Here is a 24,443-nt window from a genome sequence, read left to right as displayed (position 1 = left end):
TGTAATGACCTTAGCATGATGGAAATGTTGTAAAATTTGTTTTAGTCACCTTATTTTTGTATATAGCAACCTTTACGTAAATGTTGTCAAAATTGATGTAGTTACCTTATTTTTATATAAAGTGACCTTTATGTAAATGGTGTCAAAAACTCAAAGTAGATATAGTTATCTTATTTATGTACATAGTGACCTTTATGTAAATATTGTCAAAATTGATATAATTACCTTATTTTTGTATATAATGACCTTTGTGTAAATATCGTCAAAATTGATATAGTTACGTTATTTTTATATATAGTTACGTTATTTTTATATATAGTTACTCTATTTAAATGTCTTCAATTTAAATAAAGTTACCTTATTTAAGTATGTCTAAAACGATTGAATTGATTATATGTAAGGTTGGAAAGATTTTAGGGCTTTTAAGCCGTCTGATCTTTTATGCTAATAATGAATGGTTGAGATTTGTTGTTTTCAGCATAAGCCTTGTTTTCAGCATAAGCCCGGTTTTCAGCGGAACCACCCCGTATATATATATATATATATATATATATATATATATATATATATATATATATATATATATATATATATATATATATATATATATATATATATATATATATATATATATATATATATATATATATATATATATATATATATATATATATTTTCAAAATCATATAAAACATGTCATATAATAAATCAAAAATTGTTCAAAATTATTAAAATCATGATAATTTTCAGTTTTTTATTGTTAACTTATTAAAATCATGATAATTTTCAGTTTTTTATTTTGGTTTTTAGTTTTATAAAAAATCAGAAAACTAAAAAAAAAAAAAAACAATGTCAATTAAGCAGTTAGTAGCTTAGTTTAATTTTAGTCCTTTTAGTTAACTTTAATCGTCATTGGTATTTAGAGCCTGTTCACATCTACCGAATTGAATTTATGAGAGAAGGAAATTAGAAATTGAAATGAAATAAACTGAAATGAAATTAAGCTGAAATGAGCAGACCCTTAGTTTATCCGAAATTACAAGTTAAACTAGCTCTAAAATGAAATAAAGAATGTAGCCTCACAAAAGATTTATTATAATCATTTTTTTTTTAATAGCAAAAATATTTAATTAATTAAAAGTCAGACGACATCTACAATAGAGTTTCGACGATAACAAATACATAAGATATTGAATCAAATAGAATTTTCCTTCATAAAAACAACCATCGTCGAGTAGATCTTGCACTGCGGAACATCTCCCGCTTATATCGCTAAAAATTACAGCCTTGTTAGAGAGACAATCTAACGATCCTTTGTAGCCGTGAGGAAGTTTTGCTTCTGATTCATCTATTCGTATTCGAAAACTTGATAACTTACTTACCAACGAAATAATTTCACAGCAATCCATAAGATCTGCTACCATGGATTCAAAACTAAGAAATTTCTCCCTCGAAAAGAGGAAATAAACCTTGTCTTTCAAAGGAGGTCGAAAAACCCCTGTCTTTCAAAGGAGGTTGAAAAACCCTTGTCTTTCAAAGGAGGTTGAAAAACCCTTTAAAATTCAACAATGGAGGCTAGGGTTTTGGAGAGAGAAAGGAGGAAAAAGGAGGAGAGGCGAAAAGTTGTTATTGTAATCATATTTGATTTGTCTTATTGAATACATTATTGATACTCAATTGTTAGGTTTTTTTTTGTTTTTAAATTTTTTAATTTTTTATATAAATAATAGATAAAGATAATTATAACTTCTTTTTTTTTTTGTAAGAAGAAAGGATATTTGTGATTAAAGATAAGCAATAATGAATGAACGTGTACAATCAAAATAGGAAATAACATTAAGTAACGAAGGGAATAGTATTATTACATTTAAAAAAAAAAAAAAAGAGTAGTATTATTAAACCAACACTAAAGCCTTGGAATGCAACGAGCAACGAGCAGCAAGCAAAATGAAAATTCTGAACTCCTACCCACTATTTGTTATCCTAGTATTGATATCATCTTGTTTATGTAGACCATCTGAGCTAGATTGCATACACCACTGTGGAAACATAGTAATCCCATACCCATTTGGTATTGGCCCAAACCACTGTTTCTCCCACCCCGAGTTTGCCGTCTCTTGTAATAAATCCTCCTCAAACCAATCAATACCATATCTAAAGAAACTCGACCTCGAGATTGTCGAGGTGCGAAACTCAAGTGAAACAATAGTAGTTAAGCTACCATCAGTCACTGCGTGTAATGGTACTGAGATACATTGGAGCAGTCCTGGTATCATTACGTCTATTAGCCATGGCTTTTCATTTGCAGATTCGAATGTTTTCACATCAGTCGGGTGCCATGGATATGCCTTATTCTATAGCTATAATTATTATGGAGAGGAAGTGATGGAGGAATTGATGGGAGGATGCACCTCAATATGTGCTACTGATCATCAGGAATCAAATCCGACATCAACAGCAGATATGACGACGGATCAATGTCATGGCTTCAACAATTGTTGTCAAGTAGTCAACCTCTTTTTTGGTGATCGATATGGTATAAGTGTAAGTGCCAAGGATGGATCGGCGCAGTGCAGATCGGCAGCAGTAGGTTGGCTTGTACATTATGCCTCGAACCTTGGACTTTGAACTCAAACATGACCTTGAAACCCGGGTGAATAGAAAAATAAAATAAAATAAATAAAATAAAGAAAAATAAAGTAAAATAAAATAATATAAATAAAGTAAAATAAAATAAAATAAAATAAAATGCTAAAACTAAAGAAATAATAAAATTAAATGAAATAAAATAAAATAAAATAAAATACGAAACTAAAATAAATAAGAAAACGAGATCAAAAGAGAAATTATTAAAAATAAAAACTAACGACTTAAACTACAAACATTAAAAGAAAGAAAAATAAAATAAAACACGAAAATAAACTAAAAACTATAGAAAATTACAAAAATACTCAAAATAAAGATAAAAGATGAGAATAATAAAATAATAGAAATAAATGATATAAAAGGTGAAATTATTGGAAAATAAGCCGGAATACGACTTAATAAACACCCTAAAAGTGACATAAAAGTCACTTATCAATATACCGTCTGAGAATGACTCGGGCTTACAACAAAAGAGTACACAAGCGTCCTCTTAAAGTGGGGGACTTTGTGCTACGGAAAATGGAGGCAGTCGGTAGGGCGAATGAACAGGGAAAGCTAACCCCAAATTGGGAAGGCCCCTACCGAATTTATGAGGAGGTAAGAGACGACACCTACCGCCTGGAAGAACCAGATGGCAGGCAGCTGCCCAGAACTTGGAATGTAGACAACTTGAAAAAGTACTACTTCTAAGCACGAATGTAAAGACCTCAATTTGGTAATCTCAAGTTTTGTTAATGAGAATATGCCTCATTTCCCAAATTATCTTTTTATTTAAGTTTTTTAAGTGTCGCCTGTACCAAATACAGACGGCCAATATATTTGGAAAGTGTCTGTCCCAACAGCAGACGCCCCAATCCCTCTGAAGGAGCCGATTGTTTTAGAACAGTCGTTCCTACTAAATTCATCAAGTTTACACTAACACTTGATGAATATTTACTTAATCATTAAAGAGGCTTAAGGCCAGATAAAATCATGATGAGGCCCATGGCCGGATGATAATAAACAAAAAGAGACCGAATGGTCACAGTCTGCTCCAACATGAGCATGACCGTCTGCTCCAACATGAGTCAGATAACCGTCGACGTCCATTTGGGCGAATTCGTCGAGGAGAAGCATCTCCCATTTGGATGGCACATTGCTCTACGAATATATCAAGCGGCCCTACCGGATGCTAAGGCAGCATTCGCAGTCATATGTTTTAATCGAAAGTGAAATCTAAAAGACCTGAATTTTCTGTCTGTTCTAGCGCAGTTCAGAAATGGTCACTGTTTCATAAGTAGAGGCTAAGCGAGGCATAAAGCCGGATGCGCCTGTTATTGATCAGGGGCAAAACAGGCGGAATATTTGATTAATATACAAGTTAAGTTAACTACTTAGCACTTATTGAGGCTATTGGCCGGATGACGCCTGATCCTTGCCTATGGGGCAAGACAGGCGGACAATTATTTTTAAAAGAAAATTAGTTAAGTTACAAACTTAGCATTTTATCTCAAAGAGACCAATGGCCGGATAATAAACTAAGCTAAAAACTTAGTGGCTATACAAATCGTCTTAAAAAGACATGAGGCTAATGGCCGGATGGTTATCTGTTTTCTATAAATTTGTCTGCTCCAACATGAGTAAGGCCGTCTGCTTCAGCATGAGTCAGATAACCGGAGGCGCTTGTTTTTGCTTATGTGGCAGAACAGGCGGAGGTTTACCCTTAGCAAATTAGCTAAGTTGGAAATTTGAGTTAATTCGAGCCAATGGCCGAATGAACACTTATGTTTGCCAATTCTGGATGGACGTCTGCCGAGTGGTTTGGGGCAATCACCATAGTGATTGATTGACTTAGAAACCATGCATACTCTTCTAAGTATCAAAAATTTCTAAGTCAATCAATCCAATAAACCAAAACCACTCGACATCCGTCCAGGGGCAAGAACATTCGCATGGTAAACAGGTTATAATACTTAGCCAAAAACATGCAATGAAAAATTAAAAATGCAAAGGACAACAATTTGGATAACTTCAGCCAAATGGCCGAATGATTCAAATTAAAAAGACCAATCGTCACCAGACGATTGGTTAAGATTGTTATCTGGCAAAGCCAGAAAGATTGTCAAATTACCCGACCCCTTGGTCGGTAAAGATACAAATACTCGGCACGCAGGCCGGAAAAGAAAAGAACATGGCCATTCGGCCGCAGAAAAGCATAAAAGCTTAAGTGATCAGGGGAGAGCTTCTTCAGTGGCAGCCGGCCTGTCGTCCTTCGGCTGCTCTTCATCCTTTTTCTCTTACTCCTCCGCCTGATCCTCCTCCTCGCCACCAGAGGACGACTCCCCAGAAGAGTCGGACCCAGAACTTTCCTCGGCCTCAGCATTCTCAGCCTCTTCAATAAAGCGAGCGTCGAATGCTTTGCTGGCTTCGTCAAATTTGGATTTCCAAATTTGATAGTCCGAGTCCGGCTGTACAACCGCCCAAGTGTCCCGCATGATGGCTTCATAATCGCTCATCATTTGCTTAACAAGAGCCTCTCTCTCTTAATCAGCCACGGACTCAAACTTGGACTTCAGCTGATGCTCCTGGTTGCTGAGGCGCTGCTCCAGGCGGCCCACCTTCTGCTTGACTATCTCGACCTCTTCTTTGGCATCTTGAAGAGGCTCGAGCTTTTCCTTAAGAGTTGTAATCTCTTTCTTAAGGGAAGTGATGCGCAGGCGGGCCGAGTCCAGGTCCTTCTTCACCTGCATATTGGCTTCCGCCTGCGAATACATCATATCAAGCGTCAGATACTCATTCTGAGCAATATCAAATTGAGCTCGATCCAAGGCGGACTCGGCCCGAGCTTTAGCGACTATTACCTCTTTGGATTTCTCCTTGAGGGGTTGCCTGAGCCCTTGGACGCGCAGCATGGCCTGCAAAAGAGCCGAATGGTTAAAACCAGAAAAAAAAAAAAAAAATTTGCTTGAGCTAAGACTCATACCTCGCAGAGGTTCCCCAAGATGCCATCCAATTCAAGGGTGCCGACTCCTCTGACAGACGCCTTGTCGTCAGGATCAACCGCCCTTAGCATGGACTTAGCCATCTGGACTACAGTCGGCCTCTACACAGGAACTGAGAAGGAGAGAAAGTTAGAAACATAACTCAAGTACATCTAAATGGAAGAACAATAGAGGCGAATGGATTTTACCGTCGTCCTTCTGTTCCTCTTCTCTCCCCAGGCTCCTCTTCTCTCCTGCTGAGCCGACGGCAGTGGTGGGTTGCTTAAAGCCACCCTTCGATGCCCTCTGGGCATCCGGTTTGCTGATCTCCTTTTCAGCTTTGAGAGTAGAGGCGTCTGGGCCCTTCTTGGGCCTATGAGCAATGTGCTTCCGGCCGCCCTTGCCGGATGCGCTCACATCACCCGCCCTAGTCTTTTGGATTTTAGGGTCGGATGGTTTTGAAGGAGATTTGGAAGGCGCACCCTACATCAACACAAGATAAACGCAAGTTAGAAATCATTCGGGCAAATTTAATATTGGTCAGAAATGAAAGTATAACAATTTTCTACCTTGGAGGTGCCGCCTGTTTTCTGCTCGTCCACTTTGGTGTGAGTGGTTACTTCTACCCTGTTTAGGACATTCGACCTGTATCGAGCAGCAGATACAGCCGGCTTCCTTGTGGCCGGAAGCTTTTCCATTGCTTTGTCTGCAAAAATGAACAAGTGATTAGCATCATTAAACAAGTACTGAAAAGCAAAAGTAAATTGCATATAAAACAGACGGCCGACTACCTCTCGGCATCTCAAAACTTAGCCCCCAGGCGGCTAAGAATGTCCCTTCTTCAAACCACTTGTACAAAGGGAGATAGCATTGAGGGGTGACCTCCTTGTCCCCCTCATCATTCGTCCACACGGACACGGTAAACAACCCCGCGTCCATGATCTCCTCCTTTGCCCGCCTGGGAATAGGCGGCAATGCGCTCCTGCCTGCTAGGAGAGGTGGATCCTTATTCCACCTGTAATACTTTTGGTTCAGGCGGCTGTCGGTAGACTTGACTATGTAAAACTTAGTCCTCCAGTCTTTCCACTTGTTCTATTTGCCAACAGCCATCATGTACCCCTTGCAAGTGGTCAAGATGTACCAGCCTTCACCACCCCTAGCAGGCACCCTGCTCAGATAGTGCATGTGGGCGAACGCTTCAAAGCTCGCCTCCACCTGCAGCATCTCACAGGCGGCAACGTACCCCAGAATATTGATCCAGAAGTTGGGTACAAGTTGCCAGATACCCAGTTGGTATCCGTCCAAGATCCTCTCCACGCTCGGATGGAGAGGGAAGCGGAGGCCAACCTGGAAGGCCGCTTCATAGCAGCCGAATGCTTTGTCTTGATAGCTGCCAGGCTCGACCAGGTTATGGTGTCGCCCTCGTTAGGGACCGACAAAGTTTAGCCATAGCCTAGGACGACCTTGCGCCTAAAATTGCCAAGGTCGGATGCCATGGCGCTCCGCCTGCCTGGCGGAACATGCTGATAGTAGGGGGCTCTCTCCAAGAGCCTGGAAGCACTCGGCTCGGCCTAGCTTTCCCCCCTATCCACTTCCAGGGACTCTCTGGCAGAATCTATGTTTGATCTAGCCTCCTCTGAATTTACGGAGGCATTCTCTGAAGAAGATGACGAGGCCGACTCGTCATCAGAGCTCTCATCAGAGCTAGGGGACCGCCGACTGGTGCCAGCGGGGTCCTCCCCTAGACTCTCTTCCGGCGCCTGTCCAGAAGGCCCGGGTTGATATTCTTCATCCGCCTCCCCCAGGATTCCATCACTGGGAGTTCCACTAGATGTGGGAGAATGGTAATAGGTGGGGGTTGGAGGAAGATAGGAAAGGCTATCAGGGTGTTCCGACAGCTCACTTCGAGGCACTCTTATTGAGCCGTCTGAATAAACAGTCGACCCGTCCGAATGGTAAAAAACTCCATCGGAGCTACTCTTCCTTGCTGTTCTTTTGGTCCTGGCCATAGTGTCTTGCACAGACACGGAAACGGTCGGATTCGGAGAAGTTCGCAAAGTAGGGTCTTTGGCCAAGCATTCGGCACTGCTAGTTCTAGATTCAGCCGTCCCCGGTGACCGGCTGATCACTATCCTACGCCGTGTCGCATGCAATTGGGGAGCCATCTTTTCAAAAACAAAGAAAAAATGAATAGTAAAAAGAAAATACAGGCGTTACCTTTAGAAGAAGGGAAAAAGACGCCTGGTTGACTAAAGAACGGTCGGACTGTTGGCCGAGTGTCGGATGCTTGAAAAGCGCTTAGGGAATTTTGAGATTCTTAAAGTCAAAAAGTCCAAGATTCTCCAGAGATTCGCCAAGGTGTGAATCCAAGAGGGGGTCAAACCTTACTATTTATAGGGGGGTAAAACCCTAATTTTTTCCCTCTAGTAATTTTTGAATTTGACCACTCAGATACTGACACCTGTCACAGGAGTCATGTGCAATGCACGTGACCCCTGTGAGGGGCAAATGATTTGGGTATTTTATACCCGGCCAGGTGGCCCAATCAGAAAGCGCCACGTGTCCTCCGTATAGGTGACACTTGGACCTATGGAATGATGACACGTGGAGGGTGGACTCTTCTCCATTCTGCGTGGCCTGAAGGTCCAGCAGGGACCATTCAGGTGGCGACACGTGTCACACAAAAAGTGCTTCAAAATCCTTTTGGGCACAGTGACACGTGTCACTCAGGCATTGGCCCTGGGATGGCAGCCTTCTAAGGCCCAAATCCCGAGGCGCCGCAAAACGGCGTGACCTAATTCCTAGGTCTCCAGATCCTAGGAAGGCACACTTTTCAAAAAGACCCTATAAATAGGGACATTATGTCATTTATGACGGAGAGAGAGAATTTTTGACACGCTATACGAGACAATACGTCACTTACCACAGAGCAGTCGTTTTCAAGGAACACACAACACTTTACCTGAGCTTGGAATCCAAGCAGATAAATTTACTTCTGCACGTTTTATTTCCGAACGTTTATTGACTTAATCTTCGGAGGCGGACCACCGACCATCCGGCGGTCCGTTTGCTTTGCAGGTACAGGCATCCTCAGTTGAATCCAGTTTCAGTGTTGTAACTCTCCCGAGGGACAAAAATTCCCGAAACAGGCGCCACATTATAGAAGCCCTTCCCCAAGGCTGAGAAGCTTAGGGTTCCCGTGGGTTTCCAAATAAGGTTTAGTTTCTCAAAAAGGTATTCTGCAGAGAATGACTTCCCTACCACTTTCACTATAAGGGAAATAACCCAAGGAGATAAAAGGGGCGGAGCTTCAGACGGGGAGATGGGTATGAAAATCTCCGCCGCCGGGTTGAAGTCAGCCGGGGGGGGAAACAGAGCAAACAAACTGGAGAAGGCATTGGGGGATTGGGTTAGATTTATGGGTAGGATTAGAGACAGCTTGGCTAAAAGATGGGGTTTCTTGAGCTTGTAAGAACGAATGGGTAGGAGTAGGGGGGTGTAGAGGCGGTGGCGGGGGTGGTGGTTCAGGGGGTTTAGGGTTTAAGGAAGAAAGGGGTTTTTGGCTTTTCCCTCCCTCACTTTCTCTCATGGTTTTCATAAATCACAATAACTTAAAACAAGAAAATCGTACCCATTCAAGGCATGTTCATATTTACTGAACTGAGCTGAACTGAACTGATTGGAGCTGAACTGAACTAAACTGATTGGAACTGAAATGAACTGAACTGAACTGAACTAAGCTGAAATGAATATTTTATGAGAGAGGGAAATTAAGAGATGAACTGAACTGAACTGATTAGAACTGAACAAGCTGAACTGAACTGAACTGATTGGAGCTGAACTGAACTGAACTGAAAATAAGTAAATCTGAACAGACCCTCAGATGAAAATAAAAACTAGTAAGTAAAATCTAAAACTAGTAAGTAAAATCTAAAAATAGCAATTAAACTACTAAAGATTGAAAGTTCTTTGAGAAGCAAGATGTATCATCATTATTCTACATCATTGTTTGCATAGACGGATCCAAGGGGTGGCCTACCCGGGCCTTGCCCTCCCCCCCCCCCCCCACAATTCCCAGATTTTGGCATTATACAAATAAAAAAACTTGTACAAATATTCAAGTTTTTAGTAGGCTTAGTTGGTTAACTTGTACCATAGATTTGGAAGATCAAGGGTTCAATTCCTCTTGTTTGCACAATTTTTTTTAGTGTGGGTTTCTTAAACTCATATCTCTTTATGGCTTTATTATTTGAAATGCTTTATAACTTCGGTCCGGGCTATAAAAAATTTTTGGATCCGCCCTTGATTGTTTGATCATCTTGAAGTATTGGTTGTTTGAATTATCTTTATAACTTGGTTGTTAATATCACATAATTATTGCGGCTAATAGTTGTTTAGTAGTGAAAAACTGGATTAATTTATCCAGCTAAAAGTCAATATAAAAAATGCATATTATCTTTTAGTTTTTGACGGAAAAGTCAACCCTTTTTTTTAGAGCAAACGGGAATGGGGCGGATGTATTAATACATGGGAAAAAATTACATCAAGTTGATAATCAATCATATTTTTTTTGACTCTTTGATCAGAATAAAAAGTGAAAAACTAGGCAAAAAGTCAATTTCCAAACACCTTCTATATTTCCTCCAAAACTATCCCATGTTGAATAGTCAAGTTAATAACCACCACAATTTTACACGGTTGTCTAATACTTGAATAGTCAAGTTTTGAGATAATCATGGCTTTGAAATATAATGGCTACCCAACTATTGTAGTTGGGTGAATAGTCAAGTTGATATTCCTTGTGAGTTGTCTTGCGACTATATTTCTTTATCGTATTTAAATTTTCGTATAATATTTTATTTTTTTTAACAAATCTAATCTATGGGAGTTTTTTTCCGAGGATTTTGAGAACGATTTAATTTTTTTAGCGCGCCATGTAGAATTACAAATTTTAATTGTTGTCAATTAAATAAGAGATTATTAATTTTTTAAAAAATTAATTAGTTCAAATGTCATGCAAGCAAAATTAGCAAATGATATTTTTAAGTTTAAATTAATTAAATATAAAATATTATCTTTTGTAACAAAATTTAGCACATAAATACAAAAAAAAAAAAAAAAAAAAAAAAAAAATTGAAAAATTCAAACAGATGCACGGGCTTTCTTTAGTTAATTATAATTTGTGTCAAAAAAAAAATATTATAATTTGTGGTCTGTTTAACAGTAGTAATTCGTGTTCATTATTCGCAGCCCACAGAAGACTTGGTCACGCCATGTCGTCCATACACATTGCAATTTGTAAGATAAGATGAACTATCTAGCTGAATCGCATCAAATCAAGTCAATAAAGTCATTAGATAAGTAAGTAAAAGAAGTCATTTAGTCATACACGGCGCTTACTAGTTGATTGATTCAAGTCTCGTTCAAATAACTAAGAAATTTCCATGGAAATTTCTAATTTATGAACAATAATTATATTTTTTTTTAATAGAAATTCCTAGGATTTAAATAAATTTGTTTGGTTGTCATTTAGGAATTTGTAAATCCTAGAAATTGTGAATGATCAAGGGTGGGGAGGGTAAATAAATTCTTATGTTTTTTGGAAGTTGAAATTCTCATAAATTGAAATTCCAAACTTATATATATATATATATATATATATATATATATATATATATATATATAGTGTGGATCATGTGAAAACAAGCCTATAGCTGAAAACTGAAAACGGACAATTAAGACCGTAGATTATGGCCCGTCAAATCTCACGGTTGTGAGTTTTTCCCAAATTTCACTCAAAATTTCTACAGTTTCTATCTCCTCTTTCATTTGCACGTTATTTTCTTCCTCTTCTATTTTTTCTATCCTACTTTCTCTCTCCTAATTTTTGCCAATTTCATGCTACTTTTCCAAATCCAGCTTCAAATACTTTGATTTTCAACAATTTCTCAGCTCTACGATCAATTATCAAGTGAGTTATTTGTGTTAATTTCGCTATTTTTGCTTGATTTGAGGTACTTAGGTTTCTGAAATATTGTTTGCTTTCTGAAATTTTGTTTACCTTAATTTCAAGCATATTGAGGAAATTTAATGTCCATTGTGTTTTTCGTTTATGATTTTTGCTTAATTTTGTAATTTTGCATGTTTTTGTTATTGATTTTTTCGATTTGATTTAAATTTTTGAGTTTCGACTGAAGTTTCGTTTTCGTAGGAGTAGTTTTGAACGAATTTTGTTTACTTCTGCTTGATTTTAGTTAATTAGGTTTTTAAGTGTAATTTTTGCTCGAAACTCTGCTCTAATTGTTGTGCTTCACCTTTTCGTAACATGATTTTTGTGTTGATTAGTTCATCAGCTTTCATAATTAATCTTCTTCGTCGCTTCGAAAATGTTACTTGTCTCGCAGTTACATTATCAATCTTCTAGTCTTAATCTTAGTAAATTAGGTTTGAGTAAATTAGAAAATCAAGGTCTGCTTGTTTTTATTTTCTTAATCATAGGAGTACATGTTTAGTATTAATGGCAGGAGCTCCATTAGAAGCCTTGCCTTGTTATATGTTGTTCGTTTCGTCGTCATACTCATAAATTTTCATGGTTTTGCTCAACAATTGTACTATGGCTTGATCATTGTATATTTTTTATTCGTAATAATTCCGAATGATGTTCTCACTTTTTGTTCATTTTTATTCAATTTGGATTAGATTATGTTAAAAAGGAGAGGCCTTCGAAGCTCAACATGAGTTAATTTGCAAGACATAGGAGGTATGATGAATGTTTGATTTTTGGATTATTATACCTTAATATTCAATTTTTGGAATTATACATTGTTAATGTATTGGATTATATTACATTAGTGTCAGGAAAACAACAAGAAGAAGGCATGGAGGGCAGCTGTGGCATGGGTAGCGGAACAAGAACAATCCCAACAGTTTCAAGGTGTCCCAAGAATTTTCGCATTAACTCCAAATCACGCCGAAGGATTGGCGATACTTAAAGCGATCAAAGAAACTCCTGCAGATTTCATCAATCTGGTGATCAAATTAGACTCTGATATAGTGATACAAGCCCTACAAATTCAAACCAAGGCGGAGGAAGAGCTCAAACAAGTCATCATAGACATAAAAGACGCAGCAAGTTCTAGAGATTTTATAGCTTGTGTCAAAGCTAGCAGGAATACAGTCCAACAAGCCCACTTTCTAGCAGTTAAATGCAGGAAGTATGGGTAGATTGTCTCTGCGTTTTCTATTTTTACCCACCATAAAAAAAAATAATTTGCATATAGACACAATTAATATACGAGTAGTTACCTTATTTTTATATAAAATAGTGACCTTTGTGTAAATATCGTAAAAACTGATATAGTTACCTTATTTTTAAATATAGTGATCTATGTGCAAGCTTCAACAAAATTGATATTATAACCTTGTTTGTATAAATGTCGTCAAAATTGTTATAACTTGATAAAGTTAGCTTAATTTTGTATATAGTGACCTATGGTAAATGATGTCAAATTGATATAATTATCCGAAGTTTATTTATAGTTACCTTATTTTTGTATGTAATGACCTTAGCATGATGGAAATGTTGTAAAATTTGTTTTAGTCACCTTATTTTTGTATATAGCAACCTTTACGTAAATGTTGTCAAAATTGATGTAGTTACCTTATTTTTATATAAAGTGACCTTTATGTAAATGGTGTCAAAAACTCAAAGTAGATATAGTTATCTTATTTATGTACATAGTGACCTTTATGTAAATATTGTCAAAATTGATATAATTACCTTATTTTTGTATATAATGACCTTTGTGTAAATATCGTCAAAATTGATATAGTTACGTTATTTTTATATATAGTTACGTTATTTTTATATATAGTTACTCTATTTAAATGTCTTCAATTTAAATAAAGTTACCTTATTTAAGTATGTCTAAAACGATTGAATTGATTATATGTAAGGTTGGAAAGATTTTAGGGCTTTTAAGCCGTCTGATCTTTTATGCTAATAATGAATGGTTGAGATTTGTTGTTTTCAGCATAAGCCTTGTTTTCAGCATAAGCCCGGTTTTCAGCGGAACCACCCCGTATATATATATATATATATATATATATATATATATATATATATATATATATATATATATATATATATATATATATATATATATATATATATATATATATATTTTCAAAATCATATAAAACATGTCATATAATAAATCAAAAATTGTTCAAAATTATTAAAATCATGATAATTTTCAGTTTTTTATTGTTAACTTATTAAAATCATGATAATTTTCAGTTTTTTATTTTGGTTTTTAGTTTTATAAAAAATCAGAAAACTAAAAAAAAAAAAAAAACAATGTCAATTAAGCAGTTAGTAGCTTAGTTTAATTTTAGTCCTTTTAGTTAACTTTAATCGTCATTGGTATTTAGAGCCTGTTCACATCTACCGAATTGAATTTATGAGAGAAGGAAATTAGAAATTGAAATGAAATAAACTGAAATGAAATTAAGCTGAAATGAGCAGACCCTTAGTTTATCCGAAATTACAAGTTAAACTAGCTCTAAAATGAAATAAAGAATGTAGCCTCACAAAAGATTTATTATAATCATTTTTTTTTAATAGCAAAAATATTTAATTAATTAAAAGTCAGACGACATCTACAATAGAGTTTCGACGATAACAAATACATAAGATATTGAATCAAATAGAATTTTCCTTCATAAAAACTACCATCGTCGAGTAGATCTTGCACTGCGGAACATCTCCCGCTTATATCGCTAAAAATTACAGCCTTGTTAGAGAGACAATCTAACGATCCTTTGTAGCCGTGAGGAAGTTTTGCTTCTGATTCATCTATTCGTATTCGAAAACTTGATAACTTACTTACCAACGAAATAATTTCACAGCAATCCATAAGATCTGCTACCATGGATTCAAAACTAAGAAATTTCTCCCTCGAAAAGAGGAAATAAACCTTGTCTTTCAAAGGAGGTCGAAAAACCCCTGTCTTTCAAAGGAGGTTGAAAAACCCTTGTCTTTCAAAGGAGGTTGAAAAACCCTTTAAAATTCAACAATGGAGGCTAGGGTTTTGGAGAGAGAAAGGAGGAAAAAGGAGGAGAGGCGAAAAGTTGTTATTGTAATCATATTTGATTTGTCTTATTGAATACATTATTGATACTCAATTGTTAGGTTTTTTTTTGTTTTTAAATTTTTTAATTTTTTATATAAATAATAGATAAAGATAATTATAACTTCTTTTTTTTTTGTAAGAAGAAAGGATATTTGTGATTAAAGATAAGCAATAATGAATGAACGTGTACAATCAAAATAGGAAATAACATTAAGTAACGAAGGGAATAGTATTATTACATTTAAAAAAAAAAAAAAAAGAGTAGTATTATTAAACCAACACTAAAGCCTTGGAATGCAACGAGCAACGAGCAGCAAGCAAAATGAAAATTCTGAACTCCTACCCACTATTTGTTATCCTAGTATTGATATCATCTTGTTTATGTAGACCATCTGAGCTAGATTGCATACACCACTGTGGAAACATAGTAATCCCATACCCATTTGGTATTGGCCCAAACCACTGTTTCTCCCACCCCGAGTTTGCCGTCTCTTGTAATAAATCCTCCTCAAACCAATCAATACCATATCTAAAGAAACTCGACCTCGAGATTGTCGAGGTGCGAAACTCAAGTGAAACAATAGTAGTTAAGCTACCATCAGTCACTGCGTGTAATGGTACTGAGATACATTGGAGCAGTCCTGGTATCATTACGTCTATTAGCCATGGCTTTTCATTTGCAGATTCGAATGTTTTCACATCAGTCGGGTGCCATGGATATGCCTTATTCTATAGCTATAATTATTATGGAGAGGAAGTGATGGAGGAATTGATGGGAGGATGCACCTCAATATGTGCTACTGATCATCAGGAATCAAATCCGACATCAACAGCAGATATGACGACGGATCAATGTCATGGCTTCAACAATTGTTGTCAAGTAGTCAACCTCTTTTTTGGTGATCGATATGGTATAAGTGTAAGTGCCAAGGATGGATCGGCGCAGTGCAGATCGGCAGCAGTAGGTTGGCTTGTGCATTATGCCTCGAACCTTGGACTTTGAACTCAAACATGACCTTGAAACCCGGGTGAATAGGAAAATAAAATAAAATAAATAAAATAAAGAAAAATAAAGTAAAATAAAATAAGATAAATAAAGTAAAATAAAATAAAATAAAATAAAATAAAATGCTAAAACTAAAGAAATAATAAAATTAAATGAAATAAAATAAAATAAAATAAAATACGAAACTAAAATAAATAAGAAAACGAGATAAAAAGAGAAATTATTAAAAATAAAAACTAACGACTTAAACTACAAACATTAAAAGAAAGAAAAATAAAATAAAACACGAAAATAAACTAAAAACTATAGAAAATTACAAAAATACTCAAAATAAAGATAAAAGATGAGAATAATAAAATAATAGAAATAAATGATATAAAAGGTGAAATTATTGGAAAATAAGCCGGAATACGACTCAATAAACACCCTAAAAGTGACATAAAAGTCACTTATCAATATACCGTCTGAGAATGACTCGGGCTTACAACAAAAGAGTACACAAGCGTCCTCTTAAAGTGGGGGACTTTGTGCTACGGAAAATGGAGGCAGTCGGTAGGGCGAATGAACAGGGAAAGCTAACCCCAAATTGGGAAGGCCCCTACCGAATTTATGAGGAGGTAAGAGACGACACCTACCGCCTGGAAGAACCAGATGGCAGGCAGCTGCCCAGAACTTGGAATGTAGACAACTTGAAAAAGTACTACTTCTAAGCACGAATGTAAAGACCTCAATTTGGTAATCTCAAGTTTTGTTAATGAGAATATGCCTCATTTCCCAAATTATCTTTTTATTTAAGTTTTTTAAGTGTCGCCTGTACCAAATACAGACGGCCAATATATTTGGAAAGTGTCTGTCCCAACAGCAGACGCCCCAATCCCTCTGAAGGAGCCGATTGTTTTAGAACAGTCGTTCCTACTAAATTCATCAAGTTTACACTAACACTTGATGAATATTTACTTAATCATTAAAGAGGCTTAAGGCCAGATAAAATCATGATGAGGCCCATGGCCGGATGATAATAAACAAAAAGAGACCGAATGGTCACAGTCTGCTCCAACATGAGCATGACCGTCTGCTCCAACATGAGTCAGATAACCGTCGACGTCCATTTGGGCGAATTCGTCGAGGAGAAGCATCTCCCATTTGGATGGCACATTGCTCTACGAATATATCAAGCGGCCCTACCGGATGCTAAGGCAGCATTCGCAGTCATATGTTTTAATCGAAAGTGAAATCTAAAAGACCTGAATTTTCTGTCTGTTCTAGCGCAGTTCAGAAATGGTCACTGTTTCATAAGTAGAGGCTAAGCGAGGCATAAAGCCGGATGCGCCTGTTATTGATCAGGGGCAAAACAGGCGGAATATTTGATTAATATACAAGTTAAGTTAACTACTTAGCACTTATTGAGGCTATTGGCCGGATGACGCCTGATCCTTGCCTATGGGGCAAGACAGGCGGACAATTATTTTTAAAAGAAAATTAGTTAAGTTACAAACTTAGCATTTTATCTCAAAGAGACCAATGGCCGGATAATAAACTAAGCTAAAAACTTAGTGGCTATACAAATCGTCTTAAAAAGACATGAGGCTAATGGCCGGATGGTTATCTGTTTTCTATAAATTTGTCTGCTCCAACATGAGTAAGGCCGTCTGCTTCAGCATGAGTCAGATAACCGGAGGCGCTTGTTTTTGCTTATGTGGCAGAACAGGCGGAGGTTTACCCTTAGCAAATTAGCTAAGTTGGAAATTTGAGTTAATTCGAGCCAATGGCCGAATGAACACTTATGTTTGCCAATTCTGGATGGACGTCTGCCGAGTGGTTTGGGGCAATCACCATAGTGATTGATTGACTTAGAAACCATGCATACTCTTCTAAGTATCAAAAATTTCTAAGTCAATCAATCCAATAAACCAAAACCACTCGACATCCGTCCAGGGGCAAGAACATTCGCATGGTAAACAGGTTATAATACTTAGCCAAAAACATGCAATGAAAAATTAAAAATGCAAAGGACAACAATTTGGATAACTTCAGCCAAATGGCCGAATGATTCAAATTAAAAAGACCAATCGTCACCAGACGATTGGTTAAGATTGTTATCTGGCAAAGCCAGAAAGATTGTCAAATTACCCGACCCCTTGGTCGGTAAAGATACAAATACTCGGCACGCAGGCCGGAAAAGAAAAGAACATGGCCATTCGGCCGCAGAAAAGCATAAAAGCTTAAGTGATCAGGGGAGAGCTTCTTCAGTGGCAGCCGGCCTGTCGTCCTTCGGCTGCTCTTCATCCTTTTTCTCTTACTCCTCCGCCTGATCCTCCTCCTCGCCACCAGAGGACGACTCCCCAGAAGAGTCGGACCCAGAACTTTCCTCGGCCTCAGCATTCTCAGCCTCTTCAATAAAGCGAGCGTCGAATGCTTTGCTGGCTTCGTCAAATTTGGATTTCCAAATTTGATAGTCCGAGTCCGGCTGTACAACCGCCCAAGTGTCCCGCATGATGGCTTCATAATCGCTCATCATTTGCTTAACAAGAGCCTCTCTCTCTTAATCAGCCACGGACTCAAACTTGGACTTCAGCTGATGCTCCTGGTTGCTGAGGCGCTGCTCCAGGCGGCCCACCTTCTGCTTGACTATCTCGACCTCTTCTTTGGCATCTTGAAGAGGCTCGAGCTTTTCCTTAAGAGTTGTAATCTCTTTCTTAAGGGAAGTGATGCGCAGGCGGGCCGAGTCCAGGTCCTTCTTCACCTGCATATTGGCTTCCGCCTGCGAATACATCATATCAAGCGTCAGATACTCATTCTGAGCAATATCAAATTGAGCTCGATCCAAGGCGGACTCGGCCCGAGCTTTAGCGACTATTACCTCTTTGGATTTCTCCTTGAGGGGTTGCCTGAGCCCTTGGACGCGCAGCATGGCCTGCAAAAGAGCCGAATGGTTAAAACCAGAAAAAAAAAAAAAAAAAAAATTTGCTTGAGCTAAGACTCATACCTCGCAGAGGTTCCCCAAGATGCCATCCAATTCAAGGGTGCCGACTCCTCTGACAGACGCCTTGTCGTCAGGATCAACCGCCCTTAGCATGGACTTAGCCATCTGGACTACAGTCGGCCTCTACACAGGAACTGAGAAGGAGAGAAAGTTAGAAACATAACTCAAGTACATCTAAATGGAAGAACAATAGAGGCGAATGGATTTTACCGTCGTCCTTCTGTTCCTCTTCTCTCCCCAGGCTCCTCTTCTCTCCTGCTGAGCCGACGGCAGTGGTGGGTTGCTTAAAGCCACCCTTCGATGCCCTCTGGGCATCCGGTTTGCTGATCTCCTTTTCAGCTTTGAGAGTAGAGGCGTCTGGGCCCTTCTTGGGCCTATGAGCAATGTGCTTCCGGCCGCCCTTGCCGGATGCGCTCACATCACCCGCCCTAGTCTTTTGGATTTTAGGGTCGGATGGTTTTGAAGGAGATTTGGAAGGCGCACCCTACATCAACACAAGATAAACGCAAGTTAGAAATCATTCGGGCAAATTTAATATTGGTCAGAAATGAAAGTATAACAATTTTCTACCTTGGAGGTGCCGCCTGTTTTCTGCTCGTCCACTTTGGTGTGAGTGGTTACTTCTACCCTGTTTAGGACATTCGACCTGTATCGAGCAGCAGATACAGCCGGCTTCCTTGTGGCCGGAAGCTTTCCCATTGCTTTGTCTGCAAAAATGAACAAGTGATTAGCATCATTAAACAAGTACTGAAAAGCAAAAGTAAATTGCATATAAAACAGACGGCCGACTACCTCTCGGCATCTCAAAACTTAGCCCCCAGGCGGCTAAGAATGTCCCTTCTTCAAACCACTTGTACAAAGGGAGATAGCATTGAGGGGTGACCTCCTTGTCCCCCTCATCATTCGTCCACACGGACACGGTAAACAACCCCGCGTCCATGATCTCCTCCTTTGCCCGCCTGGGAATAGGCGGCAATGCGCTCCTGCCTGCTAGGAGAGGTGGATCCTTATTCCACCTGTAATACTTTTGGTTCAGGCGGCTGTCGGTAGACTTGACTATGTAAAACTTAGTCCTCCAGTCTTTCCACTTGTTCTATTTGCCAACAGCCATCATGTACCCCTTGCAAGTGGTCAAGATGTACCAGCCTTCACCACCCCTAGCAGGCACCCTGCTCAGATAGTGCATGTGGGCGAACGCTTCAAAGCTCGCCTCCACCTGCAGCATCTCACAGGCGGCAACGTACCCCAGAATATTGATCCAGAAGTTGGGTACAAGTTGCCAGATACCCAGTTGGTATCCGTCCAAGATCCTCTCCACGCTCGGATGGAGAGGGAAGCGGAGGCCAACCTGGAAGGCCGCTTCATAGCAGCCGAATGCTTTGTCTTGATAGCTGCCAGGCTCGACCAGGTTATGGTGTCGCCCTCGTTAGGGACCGACAAAGTTTAGCCATAGCCTAGGACGACCTTGCGCCTAAAATTGCCAAGGTCGGATGCCATGGCGCTCCGCCTGCCTGGCGGAACATGCTGATAGTAGGGGGCTCTCTCCAAGCGCCTGGAAGCACTCGGCTCGGCCTAGCTTTCCCCCCTATCCACTGCCAGGGACTCTCTGGAAGAATCTATGTTTGATCTAGCCTCCTCTGAATTTACGGAGGCATTCTCTGAAGAAGATGACGAGGCCGACTCGTCATCAGAGCTCTCATCAGAGCTAGGGGACCGCCGACTGGTGCCAGCGGGGTCCTCCCCTAGACTCTCTTCCGGCGCCTGTCCAGAAGGCCCGGGTTGATATTCTTCATCCGCCTCCCCCAGGATTCCATCACTGGGAGTTCCACTAGATGTGGGAGAATGGTAATAGGTGGGGGTTGGAGGAAGATAGGAAGGGCTATCAGGGTGTTCCGACAGCTCACTTCGAGGCACTCTTATTGAGCCGTCTGAATAAACAGTCGACCCGTCCGAATGGTAAAAAACTCCATCGGAGCTACTCTTCCTTGCTGTTCTTTTGGTCCTGGCCATAGTGTCTTGCACAGACACGGAAACGGTCGGATTCGGAGAAGTTCGCAAAGTAGGGTCTTTGGCCAAGCATTCGGCACTGCTAGTTCTAGATTCAGCCGTCCCCGGTGACCGGCTGATCACTATCCTACGCCGTGTCGCATGCAATTGGGGAGCCATCTTTTCAAAAACAAAGAAAAAATGAATAGTAAAAAGAAAATACAGGCGTTACCTTTAGAAGAAGGGAAAAAGACGCCTGGTTGACTAAAGAACGGTCGGACTGTTGGCCGAGTGTCGGATGCTTGAAAAGCGCTTAGGGAATTTTGAGATTCTTAAAGTCAAAAAGTCCAAGATTCTCCAGAGATTCGCCAAGGTGTGAATCCAAGAGGGGGTCAAACCTTACTATTTATAGGGGGTAAAACCCTAATTTTTTCCCTCTAGTAATTTTTGAATTTGACCACTCAGATACTGACACCTGTCACAGGAGTCATGTGCAATGCACGTGACCCCTGTGAGGGGCAAATGATTTGGGTATTTTATACCCGGCCAGGTGGCCCAATCAGAAAGCGCCACGTGTCCTCCGTATAGGTGACACTTGGACCTATGGAATGATGACACGTGGAGGGTGGACTTTTCTCCATTCTGCGTGGCCTGAAGGTCCAGCAGGGACCATTCAGGTGGCGACACGTGTCACACAAAAAGTGCTTCAAAATCCTTTTGGGCACAGTGACACGTGTCACTCAGGCATTGGCCCTGGGATGGCAGCCTTCTAAGGCCCAAATCCCGAGGCGCCGCAAAACGGCGTGACCTAATTCCTAGGTCTCCAGATCCTAGGAAGGCACACTTTTCAAAAAGACCCTATAAATAGGGACATTATGTCATTTATGACGGAGAGAGAGAATTTTTGACACGCTATACGAGACAATACGTCACTTACCACAGAGCAGTCGTTTTCAAGGAACACACAACACTTTACCTGAGCTTGGAATCCAAGCAGATAAATTTACTTCTACACGTTTTATTTCCGAACGTTTATTGACTTAATCTTCGGAGGCGGACCACCGACCATCCGGCGGTCCGTTTGCTTTGCAGGTACAGGCATCCTCAGTTGAATCCAGTTTCAGTGTTGTAACTCTCCCGAGGGACAAAAACCCCCGAAACAGGCGCCACATTATAGAAGCCCTTCCCCAAGGCTGAGAAGCTTAGGGTTCCCGTGGGTTTCCAAATAAGGTTTAGTTTCTCAAAAAGGTATTCTGCAGAGAATGACTTCCCTACCACTTTCACTATAAGGGAAATAACCCAAGGAGATAAAAGGGGCGGAGCTTCAGACGGGGAGATGGGTATGAAAATCTCCGCCGCCGGGTTGAAGTCAGCCGGGGGGGAAACAGAGCAAACAAACTGGAGAAGGCATTGGGGGATTGGGTTAGATTTATGGGTAGGATTAGAGACAGCTTGGCTAAAAGATGGGGTTTCTTGAGCTTGTAAGAACGAATGGGTAGGAGTAGGGGGGTGTAGAGGCGGTGGCGGGGGTGGTGGTTCAGGGGGTTTAGGGTTTAAGGAAGAAAGGGGTTTTTGGCTTTTCCCTCCCTCACTTTCTCTCATGGTTTTCATAAATCACAATAACTTAAAACAAGAAAATCGTACCCATTCAAGGCATGTTCATATTTACTAAACTGAGCTGAACTGAACTGATTGGAGCTGAACTGAACTAAACTGATTGGAACTGAAATGAACTGAACTGAACTGAACTAAGCTGAAATGAATATTTTATGAGAGAGGGAAATTAAGAGATGAACTGAACTGAACTGATTAGAACTGAACTAGCTGAACTGAACTGAACTGATTGGAGCTGAACTGAACTGAACTGAAAATAAGTAAATCTGAACAGACCCTCAGATGAAAATAAAAACTAGTAAGTAAAATCTAAAACTAGTAAGTAAAATCTAAAAATAGCAATTAAACTACTAAAGATTGAAAGTTCTTAGAGAAGCAAGATGTATCATCATTATTCTACATCATTGTTTGCATAGACGGATCCAAGGGGTGGCCTACCCGGGCCTTGCCCTCCCCCCCCCCCCCACAATTCCCAGATTTTGGCATTATACAAATAAAAAAACTTGTACAAATATTCAAGTTTTTAGTAGGCTTAGTTGGTTAACTTGTACCATAGATTTGGAAGATCAAGGGTTCAATTCCTCTTGTTTGCACAATTTTTTTTAGTGTGGGTTTCTTAAACTCATATCTCTTTATGGCTTTATTATTTGAAATGCTTTATAACTTCGGTCCGGGCTATAAAAAATTTTTGGATCCGCCCTTGATTGTTTGATCATCTTGAAGTATTGGTTGTTTGAATTATCTTTATAACTTGGTTGTTAATATCACATAATTATTGCGGCTAATAGTTGTTTAGTAGTGAAAAACTGGATTAATTTATCCAGCTAAAAGTCAATATAAAAAATGCATATTATCTTTTAGTTTTTGACGGAAAAGTCAACCCTTTTTTTTAGAGCAAACGGGAATGGGGCGGATGTATTAATACATGGGAAAAAATTACATCAAGTTGATAATCAATCATATTTTTTTTGACTCTTTGATCAGAATAAAAAGTGAAAAACTAGGCAAAAAGTCAATTTCCAAACACCTTCTATATTTCCTCCAAAACTATCCCATGTTGAATAGTCAAGTTAATAACCACCACAATTTTACACGGTTGTCTAATACTTGAATAGTCAAGTTTTGAGATAATCATGGCTTTGAAATATAATGGCTACCCAACTATTGTAGTTGGGTGAATAGTCAAGTTGATATTCCTTGTGAGTTGTCTTGCGACTATATTTCTTTATCGTATTTAAATTTTCGTATAATATTTTATTTTTTTTAACAAATCTAATCTATGGGAGTTTTTTTCCGAGGATTTTGAGAACGATTTAATTTTTTTAGCGCGCCATGTAGAATTACAAATTTTAATTGTTGTCAATTAAATAAGAGATTATTAATTTTTTAAAAAATTAATTAGTTCAAATGTCATGCAAGCAAAATTAGCAAATGATATTTTTAAGTTTAAATTAATTAAATATAAAATATTATCTTTTGTAACAAAATTTAGCACATAAATACAAAAAAAAAAAAAAAAAAAAAAAAAAAAATTGAAAAATTCAAACAGATGCACGGGCTTTCTTTAGTTAATTATAATTTGTGTCAAAAAAAAAATATTATAATTTGTGGTCTGTTTAACAGTAGTAATTCGTGTTCATTATTCGCAGCCCACAGAAGACTTGGTCACGCCATGTCGTCCATACACATTGCAATTTGTAAGATAAGATGAACTATCTAGCTGAATCGCATCAAATCAAGTCAATAAAGTCATTAGATAAGTAAGTAAAAGAAGTCATTTAGTCATACACGGCGCTTACTAGTTGATTGATTCAAGTCTCGTTCAAATAACTAAGAAATTTCCATGGAAATTTCTAATTTATGAACAATAATTATATTTTTTTTTAATAGAAATTCCTAGGATTTAAATAAATTTGTTTGGTTGTCATTTAGGAATTTGTAAATCCTAGAAATTGTGAATGATCAAGGGTGGGGAGGGTAAATAAATTCTTATGTTTTTTGGAAGTTGAAATTCTCATAAATTGAAATTCCAAACTTATATATATATATATATATATATATATATATATATATATATATATATATATATATATATATATATATATTTATATATA

General features: G+C 38.6%; 1 long non-coding RNA gene across 1 annotated transcript; it reads left to right on the top strand.

Annotated features, from left to right (window-relative positions):
- Window positions 1–11,283: 11,283 nt before the first annotated feature.
- Window positions 11,284–13,403, top strand: LOC145639158 (uncharacterized). Its single transcript, XR_014114842.1, has 3 exons — window positions 11,284–11,577; window positions 12,306–12,366; window positions 12,459–13,403. It is a non-coding gene; the product is annotated as an uncharacterized LOC145639158 (long non-coding RNA).
- The last annotated feature ends 11,040 nt before the right edge of the window (window positions 13,404–24,443 follow it).

The sequence above is a fragment of the Chenopodium album genome, chromosome 7, assembly GCF_948465745.1.
Source record: "Chenopodium album chromosome 7, dcCheAlbu1.1, whole genome shotgun sequence".
Classification (NCBI taxonomy): domain Eukaryota; kingdom Viridiplantae; phylum Streptophyta; class Magnoliopsida; order Caryophyllales; family Amaranthaceae; genus Chenopodium; species Chenopodium album.
The sequence above is the reverse complement of the archived record's forward strand: the minus strand, read 5'-3'. Positions and strand labels throughout refer to the sequence as shown.